At 38.0% G+C, this 14,706-nt stretch overlaps 1 long non-coding RNA gene across 1 annotated transcript in view; it reads left to right on the plus strand.

Moving 5' to 3' along the window:
• The window catches only part of LOC139035199 (uncharacterized), a 121,884-nt gene that overhangs the window by 76,249 nt on the left and 30,929 nt on the right, over positions 1 to 14,706 (plus strand). The window contains exon 3 of the long non-coding RNA XR_011487805.1: positions 8,980 to 9,060. This is a non-coding gene — a long non-coding RNA (uncharacterized lncRNA). The remainder of the gene's footprint in view (positions 1 to 8,979; positions 9,061 to 14,706) is intronic.

A 14,706-nucleotide genomic window follows, 5' to 3' on the forward strand; every position in this document is an offset into this window, starting at 1 on the left:
TGCAGGTTTAGAAAATTCCTACAAAGTCCTCCTGTTCTTGCCACTGGCCAGAGTGGGAATCAGCTAGGAATGCTCCTTAATTATGACTCTTCTAGCTCTTTACCTCCCTCACCAGGCAAACATACATATAGAGAATTTTAAGGCCACCAGGAAATTCTTCCTAGGGATCACCTGTCCCGGAACCTTGATATTAAGAGTTCATATCCTAGACTGCCATATGGACCCCAACAATTTTTTGACATTGTTATCACATGGCCCTGAAATATCAAATATTGAAGTATAGTGGATGAGTATATGTGTGTATGTGTGTGTGTTGTGTGTGTGTGTGTGTGTGTATGCCCTGTTGGGAAGAAAGCCCTAGCCTTTTGTAAGTATAGGAGTACTGGATAGGAACATGACCTACCATATGGGATAACTGTGTCATATTAGGCTTTATTCTTTGGTGTTATATTTCAAAGTAATTATTTGAACCATAGTAGGTTCAAATGTCTGCCACAATAACTTGGGCTTTATAGAACTTGACTTCCTCCTTACTATATCCTTTCAGTCTTGAATTATTAAGAGTGGCTTGTATTCCCTCAATTTCTGGGCTGTGTTATGGAACATAGAAAATGATGTTTCCCTTTCACATTTTTTTCTCATGTAGTGCAGTTTTACATTTTTACACACACACACACACACACACACACACACACAAATAAATACATAGACACAAACCATTCTATCTTTCTTTGCCCAAATTTAATGGCTGTAGATAGCCATGTCTGTTGAAGGGAGATGGCTTATTCTTCTGCCAGCCTTCAAAATGGGGGACTTTTTTAATTAAGAACTCACTCTGCCTGAGATTCTGTGGGAAAATTTCTTCCAAAAATTTTGGAAGATCCTAGGAGTCATGGATTTCGGTAGTAGTCAGAATGGAGTTTAAATCCTGGATCTGGCATTTAATTACTAAGTGACCCTGGGCAAGTTAGTTACTTAATCCTTTGTGCTTCAATTTCCTCACCAATAAAATGCAGGTCATAAGAACTACGTGAATTAAGGATTTAACAAGTTAAGATACATCTAATGTACCTGGTAGTGACTGGCATGCAATAAGTACTTAATAAGTAAAAGTGAGGGTTTGATGGGCTCTTCTTGAGATTAAAAAAAGCTCCCTAGACTTTATTTCCTATACAATGACATTTAGTTCAATGTCTAATTTATTTTATATTTTTACAACAAAAATACCTTTTTTGACTTACCACCACTTACCCTCTTTCCTGTGTCCATTTCTGCAGACCACACACTATTAGTTTGCATGTGATTTAAGACATCAAGCCAAAGGCATCTCCTCTGCCACCCTCTCCCTCCATCGACTGCTACTGCCCCAAATTAGAACCACATTAAAGAAACTTTTTTTTTTAATCTTCATACCTACCAAGACCCACATGCAAGCTGAAGTTCTTTTCTCTCAATATGGTACAAGCACATGAACTCTAAAGAGAAAACCAGTTTTCCTTTGTAAATGAAAGATTATTTCTTTGCCATGGAAATTAAGGAAAAAATAATCAACTCCAGATTCCTCTTTAGTGACTTTATAAGTGATAGTTGTTCTTTCTGATGGTCAACTTCACAGATGTTGCCCAAGTAGCATTGTGTTATTTGTTAAAGTAAAAACTCCAGTTAAAATGCAAACATTTTAAAGTGTAAATAAGCAGAAAAGCTACTTAGGAGCAAAAAAAAAAAAAAAAAAATCAGCAAGAGTGCTTTTAAGAATAGGGTGCAAAGTTGTGTTCTTAGCAACTCTCTTCCCATAAAGCTTTTGATAACAGGAACTTGAACTAAACCATGAAGCTAAAGTAAAACTTGCTTAACACTGAAGCAAACAGTTTTGCTTTGCTTTTTTTTAACACCTCTACTCCATGATCTAAAATACCACAAACAGTCACAGAGAGAAGCAGTTATGTGTGTGTATGTGTGCATGCTCAGGCATGTCCAACTCTTTGCGACCTCATGGACTATAGTCCACCAGGCTCCTCTGTCCTTGGTATTCTCCAGGCAAGAATACTGGGGTAGATTGCCAGTTCCTTCTCCAGGGGATTTTCCTAACCTAGGGAATGAACCTGCATCTCTTGTGTCTCCAGCATTGGCAGGTGAGTTCTTTACCACTGAGCCACCTAGGAAGCCCAGAGAAGCAGCTATAGTCACACTTATAACACTGAGCTTAGGTATATTCACTTATTCCTCCACTCACCAAGTCCTTTGAGCACCTAATCTTTACAAAGCTTTAAGAGAAGTCTTGATGTATGTCTGTAAAGAAAAGGGTCCCAGTTCCTGTCTTCATGAAGCTTAGAACTGCAGAATCAAAGAATAAATCATTAATAAACAGGTAAATATACAATGATATATACATATACACAAGCAGTTATAAATACACACATATACATATATACACACATACACACATTATATACACACGTACGGGGCTTCCTCAGTGGCTCAGATGGTAAAAATCTGCCTGCAATGTGGGAGACCTGGGTTTGATCCCTGGGTCAGGAAGATCTCCTGGAGAAGGGAAAGGCTACGCACTCCAGTATTCTTGTCTGGAGAATTCCATGGACAGAGGAGCCTAGTGGGCTACAATCCAAAGGATCACAAAGTGTCAGATATGACTGAGTGACTAACACACACACATACATAAGTACAGTTATTGTCTCCTTGCCACCAAGGAGGCAAGTTGATCTGAGGACAAATATCTGGGCAATATACTTAGATCAGATGTTCCAAGGAGGCCTCTCTGAGAAGGAGCTGGATCAGAAATGACTGAGAGATGAGGGGTCACCCTTGGGGAAAGTTGGGCTACAGAGCTAGCTCTAGTTAGGGGAAAAACCAAGAGCAAAGGCCTTGAGATGGAACAGACTTGTAGGTAAATGGACAGAGAAGAAAAGGATGCAGTAGTCTCACAGATTTGCCTCCAAACCTTGTCTGTGTGTTACATGAGTGATTTATCTTGGGATAGTGAATATTATGGACAGAGTGTGAACTACAGACTCAGGCTAATAGGGTTCACTTGGCTTCACCACTTACTAGATGTGTGTGCTTTAGTTATTTAATCTCTCTTATCCTTCTTTTCTTCCTTGTAAATGGGGATAATCACACCTACTTTACTGGATTGTTGTGAAGATTACATAGGAATAAATGTAAACATGCAGAGTAGGATGTATCACATAGAAAACCTATAATAAATATTAACTATTCCTGCTCTTCACCAAGGACTTCTTTGGTGGCTTAGAGGTAAAGAATCTACCTGTTAATCCAGGAGACACAGGTTCAATCCCTGGGTCAGGAAGATCCTCTGGAAAAGGAAATGGCAACCCACTCCAGTGTTCTTGCCTGGGATATCCCACGGACAAAGGAACCTGGCAGGATACAGTCCATGGGGTCACAAAAGAGTCAGACATGACTTAGCAACTAAACAACAACATTTCCTATTCATTACATATTTAATATTGTTATTATTAATGATTAAATCTCTCTGACAGGGGGTTACAATGAGGTTATAGGTTTCCCCACTGTTTGAAAGCAGAGCGTTCCTGTGAAACCTTTCATAAACTGAAGTGATATAAAGTGAAGAAGCAATTGCCTTATAATATATCTTGCTAATGATACACAAAATACATGGAGATAAAGGACAGATGCGCACAGACACAGCTGAAGGCTATGGGGCTTGATGCTGAGTGCAGATCCCGTGGAAGGAGCTCTTGGTGGGGCCACTTCCACTGCTCTGGGTGTTCACTGACTGTATCATGGCTGGCTGCAAAACCAATATTTTTGCTTTTCGCCTTTTTTCATAAAGCAAAAATTCTCTTTAGATTTCTTTCAGTTAGTGAAAATAGGTACCAATGTAAGTCTTCCATAGAAGTGAAATGGCCTAAAGTGAACTTTCAAAAGCTGGGGACAACTGTAATTCTAAAATTAAATCCCACTTTGTAGCATTCTGTTGAAGATTGTGTGGGATGACATACGTAAAATTCGTAGCACATGTTGCCTGGCACATACCACTCAATACTCCAGTAGCTATTACTATTGTTGTTTTTTAATTAATAGTAGCATTGACTATAAGTTAAAACTAGTATCAGATCTACATGTTTTCTAAATTGACTGAACTCAAAATATTCTTAGAGTATTGAAATGTTTTTAGAACTGAGCTTTAGCCAACATTTCATTTGGTTTGAGTCCATATTCTAGACATAAAAAAGCACATTTGTTATACTCAAGCTTTCACATCTGCCACAAGGCCATCTTCAGTTGTATCCTGTAAACACTGCCTTCACCTCTCAGGAACCTTGATAGATAGCTAAATGTGCCTGTTGATGTTAATCATGTTGCCTTACTAATAACCTTTCGTTCTGGCCTCAGATGGGAACAGAAGGAACGCAGAGTTACATATGGCCCACCTCCAAACTTCTCACGATCTCTATCTCACCAACGTGTACCACAGATAAGGGAGTAAAGATGCAGGATAAAGAAAGAGAGTTTTTAATTACCAGCACCCACCAGTCTGGCCATTTGTGTAGGATATCCAGTGAGGTGTAGAAGGTTCTGAAAATAATTTCAAACAGATGGAGGAAGGGAAGGAAGACAAAAAGGAGTCAAGGGTGAAGGAAGTAGGGAAAATTTAACTGAAATTCACCTTTTGCCTTGTGATTGACGTATTTAACATACGACCAAACAGGATTTTTCCTTTTTCCAGCTTTTCTGATCTTGCATCAGCTCTGCATATATTTGATGAAAGAAGGTATTAAGGCCCCTCTGGAATGACATGGGGAGACGTGAAGCTGAGGGCCAGGGCATGGATTTTTAAGCAGTATATTCCCTATGGCTGAAATGCTTCCATGCATTTCAGAATTTATGGCTTTTCAGGATCAATATTATTTGAAAACATATATCTAGGATGCTTTAATGAAACTACGAAAGTTATTTATTCTAAGAAACACTTACCAGTTATTTCTTCCTGTTAAATAAAGCAAGGGGACACCCACAATTTCTTTCCTCAGAATTTATACATTCACCTTCTCGTCAATGTGATAAAAGGAGCTCTGGAACTAAAGTCAGAAAACCTAGACTTTAGCTGACTATATCTACTAATTATGATACCTGAACCAATTACTTAAACACTCAAAATACTTGGCCCCAACTATACAAAGTGAGAAAGTTGAATTATATGATCTCCATGTTCACATGCGTTCATGAAGATTTAAGCCTTCAACTGTAATCAATTCTTTGAGTTCTCTCAGTAATTATGCTCCAAACTTTGATGAACTATGTATTTCTATATACCAAATAGAGGCCAACTTATGAATTGAAGGGTTCTGTGAATATGACTCTTTTTTTAATAAACATCATTGTCTCATCCAAGCAAGAGTCAACCTAAATCTCAGCTTTCCAATAACTGCCTACAGCTCTCATGTGTGTGTGTGTGTGTGTGTGTGTGTGTGTGCGCGCACACACACACGGCATACCTGTGTTAAGCACCATCCCAGTTGAGCTTATGGTCATTTCAGTGTACAATTCCCTTAAAATTGATCTAATGCAGGAGTAAGGAAAACTCTACCACCACCTTTCACTACGCTTGGACTTAGGGAAATGTCTTGAGGTTACAATTTGTCAAAGAAACATAATGTGGTTTAGAGTTTTATTTTTCGTTTTTCTAACTACTCCGTTGGACATCTTTGTCATTTGAAATGAAAGCAGGTAGAGAATGAGAGCAAAATCACCTCATATCAAAGTATTGAGTTTATACAGGATAATGTTCACATTTTCCCCTTTAAGAATAACATATAGATACTGAAACTGTTTACCTTCTGTTTTTTAACCCTCTTGCTGCTTGGGGGAAGGGAAGGTCAGGATTTAATAAGAATGCCATCAAGTTTATTTAGTAAGAAATGTAGAGAAGCGGCAACAGCTGAACAATATTCTTTATCAATGTGATGGGGAAGGAGAGGCTGTCTGACGAGCATTCCTTTCATAGTTTGTAGCTCTAAAAGTAGCCAGTTAATTAGATTCCATGGTTACTGCTATTGTAATATCTGCTTATTTGAAGTGCAAAGATAATCATCAATTGTACACTCTTGACTACACTATTGATGGCTCTAATACCCACATTGTGTTTACATTTTGCTTGGTAACAAACACTTAGCTATTGTAGTTTTTAACATGTAGTAATTTGGTGAATACTGTCTCTATGCGATGCCCTTGCCATTTCATTCTGCAGTATTAAGTGCTGTTTTTCCAGTAAGGTCTTGAAATGTGGGGCATTATGTATGAGTTATGCTAATTTGTTAGGGCAATGAATACATTAATTTCATTAGTAAATGGCCTCAAAGCAATAATTACCAGTGTAGGTGTGTCAGAAGCGATCATGTTCAGTTTTGCCACTTAATTATTAAGATTTTGTTCTGAGGGGCCCAGATTTGACATTCAGCTTCAATTTAGCCATAAATAAAACCCAGAAATGTATGTAGGGATGAAGAAATGAAGCCAAGAACATGTTTTGTACTTACATTCTTCCACTTTTTGTCCAATTGTGACTGCCAATTAAATGCAAAATAATTAGTGTCGTATACCACCCAAAAGCACATTTTATTAAAAATGGCAATTTTATTTTCTTGATTCCCTCCCCTGCCTTTCATAGCTGGATTTTAAATTGTCCACAAAACAGTATGTAATTTGTTAAGAATTCCATTTAGAATTGTTGTCTGCAGTTCTTCCTTAAAGCTAAAGTCACTTTATTTTTTTTAATAAATGGAATTTTCCTCTAATGGATTAATTGGCTCCCTGAGCCTGTTATATTATTATACTACTTGAACCATTTGTGGCTAAGCAGTAATGGTAGAACCTATATTCCAGTATTAATTTCCACAAAAATCTGACATTCTTTTTATAATCATGCACCTGTTGGAACCATTTAATGCATCTCCATTTGCTGAAATGATGTGTGAAGGTCATTTAAAACTGAGCAATCACTCAGGCTGTTTATGGAATCTTGGAATATTAAACCATTCTCAGTGTCCTGGTGTTCTGCTGTAATGGGAAAATAATACGCTTCAGAATTTTTGGAGGAAGGAAATACAGTGGAGTTTGAGAAGCAGATGGCACATGTGTATAAAGAAAGGATGTGTGAGACCTAACAGAGAAAGGCAAAAAGCAAACAAAGCATCAGAATATGAGAGAAGGGGTCATTACAGAAGAAAACACTAGAAAGGAGCTGGAAGAAAGCTTGTTGTTATCAGAGTTTAATAAGTCAAAAAAGCTTGAGTCATTTCTGCAAGGGACTGTTGTCAAATCAAAGACAAACAGTAATCCTAGATAGAATAGTGGTGATGGTGAGGATGGAGCTGACCAGCTAAGAAGTTGATTCATAGGTGATGTTTCTGTTCTCCTATTCAGTTTTCCATGTGGTAACTCTGCATTGCAGCCTCTAACTTCCACCTGCCCTTAGCTTTGGCAATGTTTTTATTTTTTAATGCTTTTAGACTTCAACCAGATTCTTGAAATATGACGCTGGGATGCCATGAGCACCAAACCATCCTACCCTCAGGATTTCGAAAAGACAGAATTTTTTAAATCCAAAATAAAGTTGAATTTACCTTGATGGATAACCAGCATTGAATGCTATTGGTTTTCACAGCTCACAGAAGTTTGGGCAAAGATCCTACAGTCTGTCAACTTGCAATGGTGGTCCTCAGTGTTAAGGACTGTTTGAAAAAGATCTTTTCCTCCCCCCTTTAATTAATACATGAGTCCAAACTTTAGATTTAATTCTGATTTAGACTAGCAGGGTCTAGAAATAATCTAAAGCTGTTTGATTAATATTAATTTATCTTGACTAGGATCATTGGTAATGATTTTGACTTGTTTAGCTATTGCTACATTGAATCATGTTTACAGACATGAAAGGCTGTTCTGTGAAATGTACTCAGATGTATGAATGAATATGTCTGCAAGCCTGTTACAAGGCAAGAACCCAACTAATATTAATTGTTATTGTTACTACTATTAATGATGTTATCGAATGGCAACACACTGCAGTATTTTTGCCTGGGAAATCCCATGAACAGAGGATCCTGGCAGGTTATGGTCTTCGGGGTTGAAAAGAGTCGGACATGACTTAGCGACTAAACAATACCAAAGCAGCGTGAAAACCTAGGCCCATACATGAAGGCATACGTGCCTGCCCCAGCTCTTGACAATAGTTCAAATACTGGGTTGGCCAAAAGTTGGTTTGAGTTTTTCCCTTACATCACATGGATGTGGGCCGAGTGAACTTACTGGCCCACACAATAGTATGGCCATTGCCTATATTAACACTGTTGCAAATTCTCTGGTGAAAGGGTCTTCTCAACTTAATGGTCTCCTGCAGAGATTTGAAGTATTCACCCAACTCCCTAAATGGCCTTCAGTTGTTTGCCAATATTCTTTTTCTTGCACTTTCACTCTTTTTTTCTTTTTCCTCCAAAGCTCCCTCAGTTATGGTCACATTTGTCACATCAATGATAGCCCTGAACTGTTCCTATTTGTCCCCATGTCCTCAGTGTCACATGCAAACACTTAGCTCTGACCTGTACTGAAAACCCTACACAGTGAAGTTGGAACCAAGTAATTTTAAGGAGAAATACCCAAAAGGGCTTAAACTCTGAATACTATTCCCTGAAAACTTTTTTCTAGCCTGTCACAAAGTACATAAACTACTACTACATATTTTGAGTGCTACTATACACCATCAACTGTGCTCTTTACATAATTTTATATTTAGTAATCACTAACTTCTAGGTATAAATACTATTGCTCCCTTAGGGATGATAAAACTGAGATTTGGAGAAAGTTTGAGTTACTTGCTCACATATAGGTGGTAAGTATTGAAATATTTATTTAAGGCCAAATATGACTCTAAAGCCATTCTTTTAACTACTTTTTATTCCTTTTCCACAACATTTATAGATTCTTCCTATTTGAGTCAAATACATCATTCACAACCATTCAAACGTAAACCCTGGAACACTGCAGAGAAGGAAAAATAAGGTAAGTTCTACCAGCATGTGTAACCTATTTTTCCTGGTCCTCCATTTTTTTCTTAAGTGCAGACATACCATTAATATGAAAAACACCACAAACCTTCGAGTTAATGATATAAAGATGGTGAGCTTATCCACGTGGTTGAGGCACGCTTATCCATTTCATGTTTTTTGTCCTCTTGGATTTATCTTCTAATCCAAGCAGGCTCTGTTTTTAAGCACCAAAGAAATATGATGATACTAGCAGGTAGATCCCAGAAGATTCCAAAAGATCAACTCAGTTAATATTGTTGCACTTAAGACCGTAGCAAATGTCTTGCAGAAGTCACCTCCATTCAGGGTGTTAAGTGGTTGCCAATATGTGGCCTCCAGGCTCCTGGGAAACAGCAGAGTGAATGGCAGAGGTGAGTGAAGCAAAAGCCAAGGATTATCTCAAATAGCATTATATTTCATAGAGATGCATTTATTTTATTTCAATGTATTTTCAAAGGTCTAAAGAGGTGGATGTGCTTAATAATACACATTTTAAAACACATATATGGAGGATCATGAGACTTCGTAACAAATTAAATGGTTTTCCCCAAAGAAAAGATGGAAAACCATTGAATTCCATATTCTAGCCTCAAGAATTCAGTTAAGCAGGAAACAGAAATCTAGGTACCAAAGGGTACTCTAGCTCTCTTTGATGAAAGAATGTGTCCATTGATTCTTCAGTTCCTGAAACAAATAGTGGACTTTTACAGTTTCATACAGAAAAAAAGCAGGTTCAATTATAGGAAAATGGAAACAAAACAACAAAGACACAGACAGAGTAGGTAGTTTCTACCATCCATTTATCCTGCAATTTCTGCTAATGTCACTGCCCTTCTCTTTAAGCTACCTTAAATTTAGTAAAAGGAAAGATACCCCCCAGAATTAAACCAAGTCACATGAAAAGGAAACCACAACAGATATCTTTGTCTTCATGTTTTACCTTCTTGAGCACTATTAGCAGCAGCATGCTGTCTGCTGTGCTTTGTGCAGTATTCTTCAAGGAGGAGAGCTGGAGAGAGCTAGATTCAGGGGCTGAGTGTCCAGTGAGAGTCTCTTGGCTCTTAGGCCCTGGAAACATAGCTTGGATTCGTAAGAGATAGCCCGTAATACCCAGCAACCATATCCTATCATCTCAGACTCATCTACTTCCCAATATGCCTGGCACCTCTTAGGTTACCCTCTTGTTCCATCATATTTGAAAACTGTCCCAACCCCTGAAGCATTAGATATGGCTGAGCAGTCAGAGCCTGCCTTAGCATATACCATGTCCTAGATTCCAGGAGGAGAGCCGTCTGTCCTGCCAGGATTGCCACACTCTCTTTACAGAGATCTCTAAGTTGTCATGAAAGTCAGCTCACAGATCTCTGCTCATTGGGAAGGCAGCACAGCTGTCTTTCTGGCCTATGATGTCCAAAAGTCAAGCAATGTTTTGCTGGTGGAGCTAGAATGTGAATCTAGAACTTGTTAAACAGTTTGTCTCTCTGCTTATTCACTTGGATTTAGATGAAATCTGAACTTCTGAATTTTAAATTAATATTTATGGCACAATTTAATACACATTTAGTAATGTAAAGAATCTGATTGAAAGATGTGGTTTGCACATAAGCCCCACCAGAAACTCATTTACTAACAGAATCCAACTCTAAGTAAAATAAACAGCTTTGCTTTCTACTGACATTTTATAACCACCTTAAGGGAAAGGTGGAGAGGGGAATTGGGTTTCCATGTGGATTTAATTCAAGAACTTCCCAAGAAAGTGCTTGAAGGCAATACAGTAGTGAGCCAACTTTCTTCTGTTAAGTCACAAAAAAATAGATTGTACCAAATAGAGGGGATCAACCACAGCTGCAAAGAGGAAATTTAGAATTATCATCATACCAGTATCAGAAGGTCCTTTATGTTTATAGCTTCATAAAAGTTCACAGTTAGAGTATTTGCTGCCAACTAATAAAAAAGTAATGAAAAATTTTGCAGATTTTTTGTGTAGACAGCAGTTACCTAATCCCCAAATCCTGATGAATTCATATATTCAAAATATTTAAAAGGCAAAATATACCCAAGAATTTATTTGTGATCCCTTTAAAGGCATGGGTCTTAACCTCATTAATAGATGAGGAATGACTATATTGTTTGGCTGTACATCAATATGTGTTTGAAAATAAATTCTGGTTCCTTTATGGCCCAAACATTCAAAAACCCATAATTAAGCAATGACACTCCAGGGTGGATGTTATTAGGTAAAAATGAAGGCCTTGTCCCTTTGATGCCCCTTGATATGTGTTATTACCCAGGAACCCCCTGGTTTCCTTGTCTTTTTGTGTTTATAAAGGAGGTCTCTTACATTTATTTTTTTAATGAATTCTAACAAGAGGGCTTTTGTGTTTATTGTACTAAACACATCCATCCATTTGTGGAAAAATAGTTCCTATTAGAGGGGCAAAAGAAGGCAAACCAAAAGCAAGTGCTTGAAAATATTTTTTCTGCTATTTTTGGTGCTGAGTTTTCTTCCCCCCAGTGTATTTTTAATACGAAAGTGCAGACACCTTCCGTGTGTTTCATAAGTTCTCCATGTCTCCCTTCCTGTTCACATCACTTTCTCAGCCCTGCACCATCAGCTGGCCTGCTCTGTGTAGTAAGCTTTAGCCTCAAACAGATTGCCCTTAACCTTTTCTTTTCATTAGAGAGCACAAAGCAGGAGGCGGTGGGGGAGGAGGGGAATGAAAACTGGAGGTGTTTCAAGAGTCTGTACTGTATTATGCCACTATATGAAAAAGTCATAGAGTTTAAAATGAAAGGTGAAGTATGGTGCTTGAGATCTGGCATGAAAATTCATTGCTGTGTAGAGCTCATAAAAATCTGTATATAAATGTTGCTGTTATTATTTATGAATAATAATTATATGATAAAGCTTCTTCTTTAGTTAATTATTTGTGTGGAGGCCTAAGTACATTTAGCTATTATTGTTATTTATAAAATCTGTACATTTATAGAGTGCCATATGCCAGTCTTAACATACTTTACATATATTATCTCAGTTAATCTTCCCAATAACTAACGTATATAGACATGAGTTATAGTTGGTAACTGATCCCAAGTCATAGAGCTTGTGAGTAATGAGGAGAGATTCCTGCTCAGGTCAGTCAGATCAAGAGCCCAATATCTTAACTAGTTCACTCCATAAATCACTGCCATCCCGAGACTCATGTTAAATAAGTAAATAAGGAGTAGCCTTTTCCAGCTGAAGAAATCGAGGCTGAAAGAAAACAATTAACTTATAAATGTCACATAGCTATCCAGCAGTGGACTAAGGAAAGCAAAGCTGACGTTTCTGAATATGGCTCACTGCGTTGACCGCAAAACCACGTAGTCTGAAGTCAGTTTGATGATCCTTTCTATGGGAGTGGTTATTAACATTGGAAAGCTTGAACGACCATGATGGAAGTCTAGATTAGCACCAATTGCACTTTTTTATTAACAAAAATATAAGCTTACCCATGAGAGCTACTGCCTGGGAGGTATGAAAGAAATATCCAGACAGAGGATCAAAATAAAACAAACTCAATTTAAAAGCCCTCCTTTTGCCATAAATTCAGTGTTCTAGAGGTCAAATCAGACCCTCATGTGCAAATGAAGTAGAGTACATCTCTCTCATAACACAGATGTTTTACGCTCCTCTGACAACCACTTATTTTGGTAATAGGATTCTATTATATATAAAATAGAAATGCTACCAGCTTGGATTTTTTGCAAATTTTCAGAGTTTTTTACACTCTTCTTTGTAGGGACCATGTGAATCAAATAGAAATCTAACCAACAAACCACACACACACACACATTCCCCTGAACAAATGTAAAAAGCTCTCCTGAGCACCCCTCCTGGTCCCCACCCTGCTGTTTGCATCTTGTCCTGCTGAGATAGATTTCAGGAGGGCAAACCACCTAAGAACCCTTGGACTGGCCCATTGTTCTGATTTTGCTGGCGTGTCATTTTTCACCAGAGCACAGTTGCCAAGCACCAGCGAGATGCCCTGGTACTAAACCCGCACCGCACAGTCTGCAGCCGCCCTGCTCGTCCCCTTGGTCCCAGCCGTTCCATCATCTCGCGTGGAACTGCCTGGAGCTGTTTGTTGAACTGCTTCATGTTACTCCTTGACTGAGAGAGAGACAAATGTTCCGTATTATCTTTAATTTCCATAAAATTGTTTTAATCTTTGCTTTATAATAAATGTATAACGGTGCCCTCGGGGGATCTCTGTTTTGTATTATAGGTGTCTCCATTGGAGTTATATGCAAGATAGAACTGCTCAGCATTTGCCTTTCACCCAAAGGACTAAAAAAGATACTCTGAAACAAAAGATTCCTCTTGGGAATCATCCATAAGCATAAAACAGAAAATTTCCTTTCCCCCAATATGCCTCCATTCAACCTCCCCATCCTGGGGACATGATTATTAGCCAAATCAGATCAGTAACATAAGCAGTGGGAACAGAGAGATATTTGTCCTCTTTCTGACTGTCCCAGTTTGGGTGTAATGTTTATATGTGTGTGTGCATGTATTATATAATATATATCATTACAAATATAGCATACATAAACATTGTCATAAAATATAATTAATTATCTAATCCAAAGCCTTTGCCAGCATGTCCATTTTAAACATTTTTAGCTCCAGTAGGTTTTTTAACCAGCTTGATGAAAAAGAAGGGGAGGGGTAGGAATGGAGAAGGTCCTATGAATACATTTTTGACATTTTGTTTATTATCATTTTATCTAGGCTAGTGGTAAATGGATGGACTTGTCAGCAGAAATCTCTTGGTGAAGTAAATAAAGAATCTTAATAGGCAAGGAGAATAGAACTAACAGCAAATTGCTCACAAAGAGATCTAATTTATAGGTTTCCTTTTCACGGAGATTCTGTTCTGGATTCCGGCTTTACCAGAAGAAACAGCTGAATGATGACATGAATCCATATGCAGAGAAAGTGCTCTATCTGGGAGAAAAGGGGGAAATGCAGAGGGATTCTCTGCAAGGCCTCACCCCAGGCCTTGTGAAAGTTAGCTGTCATAGTACTGTTGCGGCATCTCTATGTAAAGCTAACTAATGCCTGGAAGGTCCCCTCTATTTTTATTTTCTGGTCTCTGTTAATAAGCCCATGCTGCATTCATGAAAGAAAAATATTGAATGTGGCCACACCAGTTATAATATTATGGCTATTTGGGTTTAAGCATAATAAAGATACCAACAAAGGCTCCTCAGTTATTAATATTTTTTCAGGTTAAAAGGCAGCAATAAATCATAAAGAGCATTTCCAAGCAGTAGCACTTTTATAGAAAATTGCTTGCTATTTAAACAAAATATTTGCTCTTCATCTCAGGAAAATATGTGGATGCTTCTGAACAAGGAGCTATTTTACCTACTCTCTGCCTCCTATAATTAGCTCCATCTTACTTGAAAAAAAATTTTATTTTATTTGCTTGCATGGATCACAGCAAAATATGGGGCTCAAGTTTGCATTGGCCAAATGGGTAGTCCCTTCATTAGTAGTCTATGTTTTCCCACAGAGTGTAGAGCCCTGAATTTAAATATCTGTCCTTCTGTATCCATCCTTCCAAGGCGACTA

Source organism: Odocoileus virginianus, chromosome 5 (genome assembly GCF_023699985.2).
Source record: "Odocoileus virginianus isolate 20LAN1187 ecotype Illinois chromosome 5, Ovbor_1.2, whole genome shotgun sequence".
Lineage (NCBI taxonomy): Eukaryota > Metazoa > Chordata > Mammalia > Artiodactyla > Cervidae > Odocoileus > Odocoileus virginianus.